Source organism: Triticum dicoccoides, chromosome 5A, assembly GCF_002162155.2.
Source record: "Triticum dicoccoides isolate Atlit2015 ecotype Zavitan chromosome 5A, WEW_v2.0, whole genome shotgun sequence".
Lineage (NCBI taxonomy): Eukaryota > Viridiplantae > Streptophyta > Magnoliopsida > Poales > Poaceae > Triticum > Triticum dicoccoides.
In genome coordinates, this window is record NC_041388.1 from 202,202,294 (window position 1) to 202,215,621 (window position 13,328).

Here is a 13,328-nt window from a genome sequence, read left to right on the forward strand (position 1 = left end):
GTCATCAATTGCTACTCCCTATCCCCGACAGTTTCTGGGTCGTGTGGGAAGGACCATCCTATCACACACACTGGCTAGGTGACGGTTTAAAATGCCATCACTGAAAGGGATTAAAAACCGTTTGTATAGCAGCTCGCTGTAGAAGTGATGTGCCATTAGGTACGAGGATGACACACATCAATAAGCTAAGGAACACCCGCAAGGCCTGGAGGAAGGGCGCCAAGGCCACAAGAAGAAGGATGCCACCAACTAGAAGGTGGAAGCACCTCACAGGTGACCCCCTGCGCATGGGCGTGCCCACAGGCCATCTAGAGAGCTATTGAAAGGGAAGAAGCACACTCCATGCGCACGAGCCTCCAGACACCTGATACGTCTCCAATGTATCTATAATTTTGCATTGTTCCATGCTATTACATTATCCATCTTTGATGTTTTATATGCGTTATTATGCTATTTTATATCATTTTTGGGACTAACCTATTAACCTAGTGCTCAATGCTAGTTGCTATTTTTTCCTTGTTCTTGTCTTCTATAGAAAATCAATACCAAATGGAATGAAACTTTTTGACGATATTTCTTGGACAAGAAGACACCCACGAAGCTTCGGGAGGAGGCCAGAGGAGCCATGAGGTGGCCACAAGCCAGGTGGCCGCTCCCTAGGGGGGCACCTCCAGGGCTTATAGCCCCCTAGAGCTCCTCTAACCCTAATCTTAGCTCTATAATTCCCAAATATTCGCCATATAACAAAGGGAATGCCAAAAATACTTTTCCTCCACCGCAAGTTTGTATACTCGTGAGATCCCATCTAGAGACCTATTCTCGACCCTGCTGGAGGGGAATTCAATCACGGAGGGCCTCTACATCAACCTTGCTGCACTAACGATGATGTGTGAGTAGTTTACCACAGACCTATGGGTCCATAGCTAGTAGCTAGACGACTTCTTCTCTCTCTTTGATCTACATTACAATGTTCTCCTCGATGTTCTTGGATATATATTCGATGTAATATTCTTTTGCAGTGCATTTGTTGAGATCGGATGAATTGTGGATTTATCATCAGATTATATATGAACTCTTTTATGCATGATTAAGATAGCTTTGTATTTCTCTCCGATCTATTGATTTGGTTTGGCCAACTAGATAGATTTTTATTGCAATGGGAGAGGTGATTTGTTTTGGGTTCAATCATGCGGTGTCCTCACCCAGTGATAGAAGGGGTAGCGAGGCACATATTTGTATTGTTACCGTCAAGGATAAAATGATGGGGTTTATACCATATCGATTGGATCTATCCCTCTACATCATATCATCTTGTGTGACTCCGTTCTTGTTAACTTAATACACTAGATGCGTGCTAGATAGCAATTGATGTGTGGAGTAATAGTAGTAGATACAGGCAGGAGTCCTTTTACTTGTCACGGACGTGATGCCTATATTCATGATCATTGCCTTAGATATCATCATAACTTTGCGCTTTTTTATCAATTGCTCAATAGTAATTTGTTTACCCACCATATGCATTCTTTCAAGAGAGAAGCCCCTAGTGAAAACTATGGCTCCCGGGCCTATTTTATCATATTATTATTAGATCTATAAAACAAAAAACACAAAAATATCTAGCTGCAATTTATTTACCTTTACTTTATTTTCCACTTCTATTTATCTTTTATACATATCTCTATCAGATCTCATCCTTGGAAGTAACCGTGAAGGGATTGACAACCTCTTTATCGCGTTGGGTGCAAGTATTTGTTTGTTTGTGCATGTGCTATCATTGGAGACTTGCGTGTACCTCCTACTAGATTGATACCTTTGTTCTTAACTCAGGGAAATACTTATCTCTACTTTGCTGCATCCCTTTCTGCTTCAAGGGAAAAACCAACTCAAGCTCAAGAAGTAGCAACGCCGTGTCCATGGGCCTCGCAACTATAGCTACCTCGTGCGCATGGACCTGTACCGCGCCCATTAGACCCCCATGCGCACAAGGGCTACTTAGTCCGTGCGCATGACCCTCCTAGGAGGTTGGCCCTGGAGTTCCTATTTTGCCCTCTAGCTCGTCCCTCACCTCAAGTCACCTATATATTCCATGCCTAAGACATTTGTTAGGGTTATGAAAGTATTATGAGACATTAGAGAAAGCTTTTCTCCCTGTACCAACACCTTGGGGAATCAAGACCTCCTAAGGGAGAATGATCCCCATCATAGGATCATCAAGTCCTCCTAAGGGGAGGATCTCTCTAGATCATCATGCCCTCGTTTCTTTGGATTTGAGAAGAGCTTAAATTTGTGCTTGTTTTCCTTTGATTGATCTTGTATGCTTATGGATCTCAACTATGCACTTCTAGTGGATCTGTAATTGGGTTTTGTTTGACTGATTTCTCTTGTTATTCTTCCCATTCCAACTACAAGTGTGAAAACATCATCCATTAGGGTTCCACCCAACAATATCTTGGTATCATGAGCAAGGTTAATTGGCATCTTGGAGTCCCTACCCCCCATATCTCTCCCTAATAATAAAGCACGGATTGACTCCGTGGGTTCACCGTCACAATATGCTTCTTTTCGTGATTTTACGCTTTCAGTTTGAATTTAAAACATATTCGAGGTGGTACTAAATTTTGTCTCCCTAGGGTTCACCTGACAAGTCAAACTCAACAGGTACTAGGGAAAAAAAAGAACCCGCATGACGACCTATCTCCACCTCAAGCGCATCTCGACGATCCAGTGCACCGCCGCGGTCGGCGCCCACCCCTCTGCCGCGCGTCACCACCGCCGGCCACCTCCCCTCTCCCGTGCGCTGCCCCCCTCCGCCACCATCATCGGCCACTGGCCCTCCGCCGTGCGCTGCCCCCACCCCTTCGGCTTCAGTGGATCCGCACCGCCGCTGCCCTTCCTCTCCACCGTTCACCAGCGCCTGCCCGCGCTCATCCATCGCCGCGTTAAGGCTTCAGTGACCACGGCGCCTTGGCTGTGACCCAGGTCTGCTTGGCCGCCGGATGGATGGATACCGGCCGTGCTCATCCTTGGCGCCCCGGCTGCGACCCATGGTTGATTGGCCGCCGGCTGGAAGGGGACGTCTCCTCCTAACTAAGCTTGATGTGGGACTGACAGCCTGGTGTGTGTGGCATGCGGACGGCAACGACGCATCTTCTCTTATCGTCCTCATGCTCTCTTCCCTTAATTCGTTATTCTATCTCTCTGATTATTGGCTAATGCGCAGGTGTTTGAGGCAGGACCGCATGAGTAGTGACTTGCATCCAGTAGGAGGAAGCAAGAAGTAGCAACGACTCTGAGCTAGTTGCTAGCAATGCACCCCCTCCCCTCTCATCTGGGTACATGGATTTTCAACGGCCAAACTACTCTCTTGATTCTTTCTTTAGCGTTTTAGTTTTCACTAACAATCCATAGTTGGTAAACCATGAACTCTATTCAGGAGCATCCGCCAACAACCTGTTTGATGTTATGCATACGATGGATTGAGATTCAGTCTAATTTTCATGTCAAACTCTTACCTCTGTTTAGAAAATCAATATGAAGAAACAGGTGTATCTGATGTACGATCTGCACTTAAGAACAAGTGTACCAGTTGTTCCAAGCTGCCGGACGGCCAAAGAGTCGGTGAGGGTCCACAATCCATTTGATTTCGTGGGGATTATTCAGTAAAATGCGATCTACACTGAAGCCAATCCGATCCAGGTGAAACAGAGGTTGGTAGATTATTCCGGCAATGGGGCTTCTGCTTGTGCGGCTCTGCATGTATGTTTTCAACTTGCAAATGGCCTGACTTTATCAATTATTGCTTGATGAAAGACCAACCAGTTTATGCCTGACATTTGTGTCTCTACATTATGCGCGAGGCCCAGACCGAGCGTTCAAAGTAGGAAAACAAACTCGGCGTGGCGGCCGCTCCCCATCTCCCTGCGTCATCCAGATTTGTTTCGGCTGGGTGCCACCCCGGCGGCTAAGAGTGTGCTGTCCCACGGAAGCAGGCCCCTCCTCTGTACTTCTACAACATATCCAGTTATGGTTCCATTGTTATCGCGCACCAAACGTTCAATGAATTTCTTGAAGAAAATGAATGGATTCTTTTGTTGTGTGCATCAACCAGGTAAAATCCTATTGGTTGTTATAATTATACAATCTTCTGAGCCAGCGAGCAGAAGTAATTGCTGATGTAAGTGTGGCAACTAATTTTGTTTACAACTGTCATTACTAATTCTATTAAATCTGAATTTCATGGTGAAGCACGGTTGGAAAAGAAAAGTCATGGATAAAGCTTAGTGGTTCCTAGTGAAGAGTTTCTGCTAATCCATCAACTAATGCTAATGTAAGCATTACATCCTGTGAAGATATTTATTCTATGAGTCCTGCAGCTTTTTGTTGTTGTTGAAGCTAGCTATGTGATGCCCTTTCTGTTTCATGTGATTTGATGCATAGATAGACAGATTCTATGTAGTCAGGACTTGGTACTTGGACCTTCATAAGATGGCGCAAGGGGAGCTATGGGGATAGATTGACAACAATATTTGCAAGCAGGAAATTAAAGTACAAAAACTACTTCGTATCGCCTTGGCTATAAGAGCGCCTGGACTCCCACAGCCGAAACCTCTATTCAATTGCTTTCCATGCTTGACATTGTTGTCGCCGTTTTGCCGACTTTGGCAGAATCTCGCCGTTCGACTTTGCCAGAATTCTGTCTGCCTGTTCTCCACCCATGGTACATGGTTCAGTGCCTTCTGTAGATTGATGTTCTATTCTCCACCCATGGTACAGAAACTACTTCGTATCGCCTTGGCTATAGAATTATCTGCTATTTTCCTATAATTTCGCCATCAAAAGATGTTCTATTTGTTTGGTTACTAGCTGTTCTGGTTGTGCCCATCGATCATCATAGCCAATTGGTTTCCTGTAAATGCAAGCTTCCTCTTTTACATGATTACCAAAATACCTCCATCATGAAGAACAAAGACTATTTGTGATTTTTTTGTATTATCTTTCAGTTGCTTGTTGTGACCTAAAGAATTGACAGGCATTCATATGTACCAGTCAGTCCTGTATGTTGATACATGACAGGTGTATGGGCATGAGTCAATTGGTCGCACCAGTAGTTAGGAAGTCTTGTGCAAAGTTTTCAAACAAAAGATTATTATTAATGATTACTGGAACACCTTCTCTATTATTGCTCTTGATTTTAGTATTATCCGATTACTGGATCATTAAATCAGTCTTGTATGTTGGCATAGCCTCAAGCAAGCCTCTGTATTTTGCCATTATTAGGAGTAGGTGAGGCTCAAGCGACTAATTTGGTTTCCTGTGAACTCAAGTTTTATATTTCATGATTATCAAAAATTTGACTAGATCAATTTTTTCTCTGCAATTGTTCCTTGTGTATGCGCAGATGTAGATGCTATTTTTTTACAGTTTTAGAACACCTATGCATGCCAATGTGACAATGTTTCTCCATTGATCCATCCATGCGCAAACTGACAATTTTGTTACTCTGTTCAGGTTGCAATCACGACGAGCAACAAATGTATGCACTGAACTACTGGAGTAAGGTAGTGAAATACTTCTTGCTTGCGTGAGTGGAATTTTCGAACAGAGGAAGAACATACAACTGAGTGTATGCACTACAGGTATGCTATTACTTAAAGCCTTATTGCTTTGCAATGGAAGAGTACATTTCCTTGCATATATAACATACAAATGGACTTCAGACTGAGTATTTCTTCTAGCAGCTTATAGCTCATCTTTGCAATTTTGTTGTCTCTGAAGCATGAAGGTAAAAGGCAATAAATCGCTTTCTTTTAAATTGGTTCCATTCTGAATATAAATTAGCATATCCAGGCCCTAGACCACGTACATATGCATAAGTAACAGGTGGCTCTTTTCTCATATTTTTAGTTAATCATTTTTTTACATATTACATGTTTATAGGAATGGCACAATATTCTCATGGCGGAATGGGGATGGGGCACTATGTGACCCAACAACTGTTCTACCAGCAGGGTTGATGGCATTCTATGGCAATACCAAGAATCCAAACATCATCCCCGAAGTGATCCGTGGTGCTCAGTGATACACTTCAATGGAAACATGAAGCTGTGGCTTGGTGTCGCTCTCAACCAGTAGAGGGCTATATGGACTAAGCATGTATAGACTAGAATGGAATTCTTGACACTGTAACTTTGCTTTCTGAAGTAATTTAAGAAATCGTCCAAGAATAAGTCATCTGCCAATATATTTATTGTGGGAAAATGAGTGAACTATTATTTTTATTTGTTATGGATGAACATATGTGTACTATTTGTAGCAAACATCTCTCCAACTGGAAGGAAAATATTGGTGTTTGCTCCATGGCGAAGCACTGTGTAAAGAGGCATGCAGGGACAGACACAGGACTTGCCCTCCCTCCATGAAACAAGTCCACAAAATTACAAGTTGAAAGTGAGTAGGAGTATGATGGACTGTGTATAGACTTGGTATAGGAGTAGTTTGCATTTAAGTTTGAAACAAGGGATTTCCCTGCCACGGTTCAATGACATGTACGTTGTGTGGTGTACGATCTCATTGTCTTGAATCGACCATGTTCGGATGCGGTTTGATAACGTGACTGGCCACCGTTGGTGAGGATTAAAAAAATGATAAATGGTAACACAGAAGGAGTGTCGTTTTTTCTTTTGTGGGATTAGAAGAGAATTCATTTCTTAATGAGTTACAAGTTCACTCCTACAAAGCATAGGAACATCTGCAGGTCCCGAGTACAACCATACTACGGTACGACCCTCGGCACGACCAAAAGTAACTAAGTAATGGCTAACAGAATTCCGGCTCCTACTTACATGAACAATGGTTACATTAACTTAGACTGCCTCAGTGCAACCCATTTTGACTTCCACCAAAGTTTAGACTATTGAAGAGCGAGGTTGACACCCTCCTCACAAGCAAGGAACTCAGCTTGAAGTGCCCCGGGGTGTCGTATTGATATAGGGGACGCGGACGTGGGGATCTTGAGCCATGCTTATTGGGTTATGGGTGTCTAAATTTTTCTCTCCCATTGCAACGCACGGGCATTTATGTGCTAGTTCTAGCCTAATTTTGTAGCTTTTTGTCCCAATTCGAAAATCCCCACAAAAATAGCCCTACCAATTTTTTCATTTGTTGGATCTTGTGAGATTTCGTTGATTTGGTCCATGAATTTCTTGTTTGGCAACTGGATCTACCTTTCCCCACCATCCCCAACCTTCCCTACCAACGAATTTCCTCGATTTTTCTGACTTACCATGGATTTGGGGTTGTTCTTGCACAGGCGGAACACCCAGTGCGCACAAGTGATATGTCGCTAATGTATTTGTAAATTTTGATTTGTCCATGCTATTATCATATCAGTGTTGGATGTTTTATAAGCATTTATATGCTATTTTATATCATTTTTGGGACTAACCTATTAACCTAGTGCCCAGTGCCAGTTCCTATTTTTTGCTTGTTTTTGGCTTTTTAGAAAATTAATATAAACAGAGTCCAAACACGATAAAACTTTATGATGAATTTTTCTGGACCAAAAGGGACCCACAAAGGTTAGGGAGAAGACTAGAAGAGTCACGAGGGAGCAACAAGCTAACCAGGCACGCCCCCAGGGGGGCCTGAGCTTGTGGGACCCTCGTGGCACCTCTTAACCTAATTCCACATCTATCAATTCCCAAATATTCTGAATATACCAGAGATCCACCTGAAACACTTTTTCTGCCTTAGCAACCTTCTATTCTTCCGTGATCCCAGTTGGAGTCATTTTCGGAGGGGGAATCGATCATGGAGGGCTTCTACATCATCCTTGCTGCCTTCTGATGATGCGTGAGTAGTTCACCACAGACCTACGGGTCCATAGCTAGTAGCTAGATGGCTTCTTCTCTCTCTTTGATCTTCAATACAATGTTCTCCTCAATGCTCTTGGAGTTCTATTCGATGTAATATTCTTTCGTGGTGTGTTTGTTAGGATCCGATGAATTGTGGGCTTATGATCTGAATATTCATGAGAAGTAATTGACTCTTTTCTAAACTCTATTATACATGATTGTTATAACTTTGTATATGTTGGCGTGGAAGCACAATCACATATGGGGCAAGGCTACCCCTTTGTGGTTCGGCAAGGGGGAGATCACATTGCACAAGGAGCAGAAATGGCAGGGCAGCGCAGCGATGGACAACTCTCTTTTACCCAAGTTTGGGCTGCTTTGCAGCATAAAACCCTACTCCTGCTTTAGTGGATTGATCTGGAGGAACACGAAGACGCGGCGAGCTCAAGCCTGGCAAGTGTGCCTCGGGGAGAGCAACACACGCATACAAGTGTTGATGTGTCAAATTGTTCGAACCCCTTGCTAGGTTGCCTCGGGCCTCCTTTTATAGCTTAAGTGGCGGCCATAGTGGCAAAATAGTCATTTTAGTATGATTAGATAGCTAATAGTGTCATCATAACTAGCTCTGGTAGTTAGGAGAAAGTGCATTAAATGCACTGCTAGGTGTCATGCTGAGGTTGATGCCTGGCAAGCCAGCCACACCGCTTATCATTTTTCTCCTTATTAGCGTGACACACCATCTTGACAGGTGTCAATAAAGTTAATCTCCTCTCTAGCAAGTTGCCACATAGCTGACAAGATCCACCTAGCCAACTAAGAGCTTGACACCGCACTGATTAATGACATGTGCATGATGCGGTCGAGCGATGGCATCTTGGCGGAGGCCTACCAGTACGGAGCTTGCCGGGATCCGATCTTAATGGCCTGGGAGCCTTGTTGAGGCAATCTAGTCTTGGCTCTCAGGGGCAGTCTCGACCCTGTCGGGCTCTCCTGACCGACAAGGGAGGCCTTCCTGAGCTGCTCTTCTGCTGACTTGATCTTCTTAATGCACTCCTTGATCTCATGAAGAGTGGTTTCTCTGGCTTATCTTGTGTCATGTCTTAGTAATTGGTGTATGATCGTCAGCACGCCTGTGCACAAGTCCGGGTGGCAAACACAAATGTTTGACGCACCGACAGGAGCCCCCGGGCCTGGTGATGGGGTTATGTACCTAGGGTAGGGTCATGAACCTGATCAAAGTACCTTACCCAAGGACATCCTTAGAAGAGGCCGCCTTCCAGTCGACCAACGAAGGACTCACTCGACTGACTTGAAGGACTCGACCACGAAGACTCACTCGACCACCAGGAGGTCAAGAGGCACTCTGCACTGCAACGGCCTGTAATTAAGTAGGCTTTATGATAGTAAAGACACTTTATGTGGGGCGTTACCAGTAACGCCCCAGACTTAACTCACCTTAAACCCTCTCCTACGTGGGCTGGCTGGGGTCCTGGCGCACTCTATATAAGCCACCCCCCTCCACAGGCAGAGGGGTTCGGCACCTTGTAACTCATATACTCATAATCCACTCGACCGCCTCCGGGCTCCGAGACGTAGGGCTATTACTTCTTCCGAGAAGGGCCTGAACTCGTACATCCCTTGTGTTTACAACCTCTCCATAGCTAGGACCTTGCCTCTCCATACCTACCCCCCACTCTACTGTCAGGCTTAGAACCACGACAGTTGGCGCCCACCGTGGGGCAGGTGTTTTAGCGATTTTGTGGAGAAGTTGCGATTCTTCCGAGTACTTTCATCATGGTGTCTGCTGGAGTTTTGGTCGGGGGTCAAGAGATCCATCTCGGCACTCTCACCTTCATCGCCGACGACTCCGCGTGGCTCCAGGAGGCTCCACTCGACGTAGATGCGCTCCCCGTCCGCGGTGCGACGCATTTTCGCGCATGTGTCCGCGGCATTCTGCTGCGGCAACCGTCGACCCAGTATCGGTCGGCTCCCCCATCATCCACCCTCCCGGTCTCCCGCCAGCGCAAGCGCTCGGGCCGGTCGAGGCTTCAGCGATGGGTGAGGCACGCGGTGGCTCGCCAATCGGCCACCACCCAAGTTGCGGCAATCGAGCCCGACGAATCTCTCTACGGCTTGTTCGATCTGTCGACTGGCTCCGTAGAGACTGCATCCGAGTGCGGTAGCAGTGATCCAGCGGCGGAAATCTTGATGGTCGACGGGCCCCGCAGTCCCCCTGGCTTCGCCCGTGATGGTGGAGCAGGTGACGGAGACGACCCCGCACGACGCCACGAAGAGTACCAGCCCGAGCCACTCGACTCTCTGCAAAGAGAGGAACTTCGCCGCAGGAACGTGGATGCCCTGCGTACTCCCATCGCAGGAGAAACCCCCGAGGCTCGTGCCTTAGAGGAGGCACGTCTGGCCAATTTGGCCGAGCGCACTCGACTGGAGAATCTTCAGCGAGCACTCGACGAGCGCGCGCGGCAACGAGTTCCCGACACCAGTCGACGTCAACTCTTCCCGCCGACTTAGGTATATCGAACCCCAATCCAAAATTTAGCAGCTGCGACCCGTATAGCAGAGTCCATCCAGCCTTCGCAGTCGGAAGCTGGCAGAGGTTTGCTGCAGATCAGGGATCTGCTCCGGGCAGCAGGAGATCAGAATTCAGCCGTGTCTCAGTCGCGCAACAGAATTCACAGTCGATCCGTCACTGCGAATACGGTTCAGTCGGCTCACAGCCCCAGGTCGCCTCCGCAGCGTGAAGGGCGCGAGAATCGGCGAGAACAATATGGCGACCGACTCGACCGAGATGATAGGCGTCGAGTGCCCAATTCCCCTCCGAGGGGTGGGTCTTACGCTCCTCGGTGGCAAGATGACAGGCGTCAGTACAGTACAGGGCGAAGGGTTCCAGTCGACCCCAGAGAACCAGGCTTCGATGCGCGATCCATTATCGTGCAAGGTTTGGTCGACCGGAACAGAGCCCATCGGGGCGGACTCGACAGAGATGCGCCCACAAGCAGTCGAATGCATATTTCTGGTCCTGAATGTTTCAGCAGAGCTATCAGAGCCGCAGTTATCCCTCCCAATTTCAGGTTGGCAACAGGAGTCAGCAAGTTCACTGGCGAGTCTAAGCCTGAAACTTGGCTTGAAGACTACCGAGTGGCAGTTCAGATTGGTGGTGGGAACGACGAAGTGGCCATGAAGCATTTGCCCCTCATGCTGGAAGGTTCTGCCAGGGCATGGTTGACTCAATTACCTCCTAGCAGCATTTACGCTTGGGAAGATCTGTCCCGAGTGTTCATCAGAACGTTTGAAGGGACTTGCAAGCGACCAGCTGGGTTGACAGAGTTGCAAGTCTGCGTGCAGAAGGCTAATGAGACTCTCAGAGAGTATATTTAGAGGTGGATCACTTTGCACCACACTGTGGAGAATGTGTCTGATCATCAGGCAGTCTGCGCCTTCAAAGATGGCGTCAAGAACAGAGAACTGAGTTTGAAGTTTGGTCGAACCGGTGACATGACCTTGAGTCGGATGATGGAGATTGCTACCAAGTACGCCAACGGCGAAGAAGAAGACCGACTCCGAAGCGGCAAGCACAAGCCGAGTCAGTCGGAAAAAGGAAACACCAGTCGGAAACAGAAGCGGAAGGCTGAACCGGCAGCTCCTGGAGAGGCTCTGGCCGTGACTCAGGGAAAGTTTAAGGGGAAACCAAAAGGATCCTGGAACCCCAAGAAGGTAAAGGATAAAGAAGGGAACGACGTAATGGATATGCCATGTCACATCCACACGAAGAAAGACGAAGAGGGGAATATCATCTACCCGAAGCACACCACTCGCCAATGTCGACTCCTGATCCAGCAGTTTCAGGGAAAACAGTCTAAGGACAAGGAGAAGGAGTCGAACAAGGCTGAAGACAAGGAGGATAGTGAGGAAGGATATCCGCATATCAACTCCACTCTGATGATCTTTGCAGATGTGGAAAGCAGGAGTCGACTGAAAGTCATTAACCGAGAGGTGAACATGGTTGCCCCCGCAAAAGCAAATTATCTGAAATGGTCTCAAATACCCATCACATTCGACCAATCTGATCACCCGACTCATATTGCCACCCCTGGGAGGCAAGCTTTGGTGGTCGATCCAGTTGTCGAAGGCACTCGACTGACAAAGGTGCTGATGGATGGTGGAAGCAGGCTGAATTTGTTGTATGCAGACACACTGAAAGGAATGGGCATTCCGATGTCCCGACTAAGCACTAGTAACATGAGCTTTCATGGAGTTATACCAGGGAAGAAAGCCGAGTCACTCGGCCAAATAGCTTTGGACGTGGTGTTTGGTGATTCGAAGCATTTTCGCAAAGAAAAGTTGATGTTTGAGGTCGTGGATTTTCAGAGTGCATATCATGCCATTTTGGGGAGACCAGCTTACACACGGTTCATGGCTCGACCATGCTACGTGTACCTCAAATTAAAGATGCCCGGCCCCAAAGGAGTGATCACTGTCACCGGTGATCGGAAAAAGGCAGAAGGGTGCTTTCAGAAGGGCTCCAAGATTGCCGATTCCCAGGTGACAGCGGTCGAGTTCGAAGAATACAAGCAAAACGCAGATCCGAGTGACTTGCTGCGATCAAAGAAACCCGCCACAGAGTCTGCATTCCAGTCGTCCGGTGAGACGAAGCCTGTTCACATTCACCCGACCGACCCCGATGCAGCTCCGACCCGCATCTCCACAACACTCGACCCAAAATAGGAAGAAGCGCTCATCCAGTTCCTCCGTGAGAACTGGGACATTTTCGCATGGAAGCCCGCTGACATGCTAGGTGTTCCCAGGGGACTGGCTGAGCATCGCCTAAGAGTCGATTCATCTGCAAAACCAGTCAAAGAGCATCTTCGGCGGCCCGCCGTCCAGAAGAGAAAAGCCATTGGTGAAGAAGTGGCTCGACTGTTGGCGGCCGGATTTATCCGAGAGATATACCACTCCGAGTGGCTCGCTAATGTCGTCATGGTCCCTAAGAAGGACAAGTCGCTCCGAATGTGCATTGATTTCAAGCACATCAACCGGGCCTGCCCGAAAGATCATTTTCCTCTCCCTCGCATAGATCAAATTGTTGACTCGACTGCGGGATGCGAGAGGCTATCTTTTTTAGATGCCTACTCCGGGTACCACCAGATCCGTCTGTACGGACCCGACGAGGTAAAAACAGCTTTCATCACTCCATTCGGGTGCTTCTGCTATATCACCATGCCATTCGGCCTCAAGAATGCCGGGGCCACATTTATGCGAATGATTCAGAAGTGCCTACTCACTCAAATCAGTCGGAATGTGGAAGCATATATGGATGATATCGTTGTCAAGTCACGAAAAGGTTCCGACCTGCTCGCTGATCTCGCCGAAACATTTGCCAACCTCAGAAGATATGATATCAAGCTCAATCCATCAAAGTGCACATTTGGAGTTCCTGGTGGCAAGTTACTCGGTTTT

General features: G+C 47.1%; 1 long non-coding RNA gene across 19 annotated transcripts; it reads left to right on the forward strand.

Annotated features, from left to right (window-relative positions):
* The first annotated feature begins 2,700 nt into the window (after positions 1-2,700).
* LOC119300710 lies at positions 2,701-6,357 on the forward strand. 19 transcript variants are annotated; one of them, XR_005146656.1, is made up of 4 exons: positions 2,701-3,115; positions 3,221-4,108; positions 4,246-4,327; positions 4,438-6,357. It is a non-coding gene; the product is annotated as an uncharacterized LOC119300710 (long non-coding RNA). The 19 variants fall into 19 exon arrangements; XR_005146658.1 differs by having other exon boundaries at positions 4,442-6,357; XR_005146652.1 differs by having other exon boundaries at positions 3,221-3,618; positions 3,697-3,756; positions 3,858-6,357.
* The last annotated feature ends 6,971 nt before the right edge of the window (positions 6,358-13,328 follow it).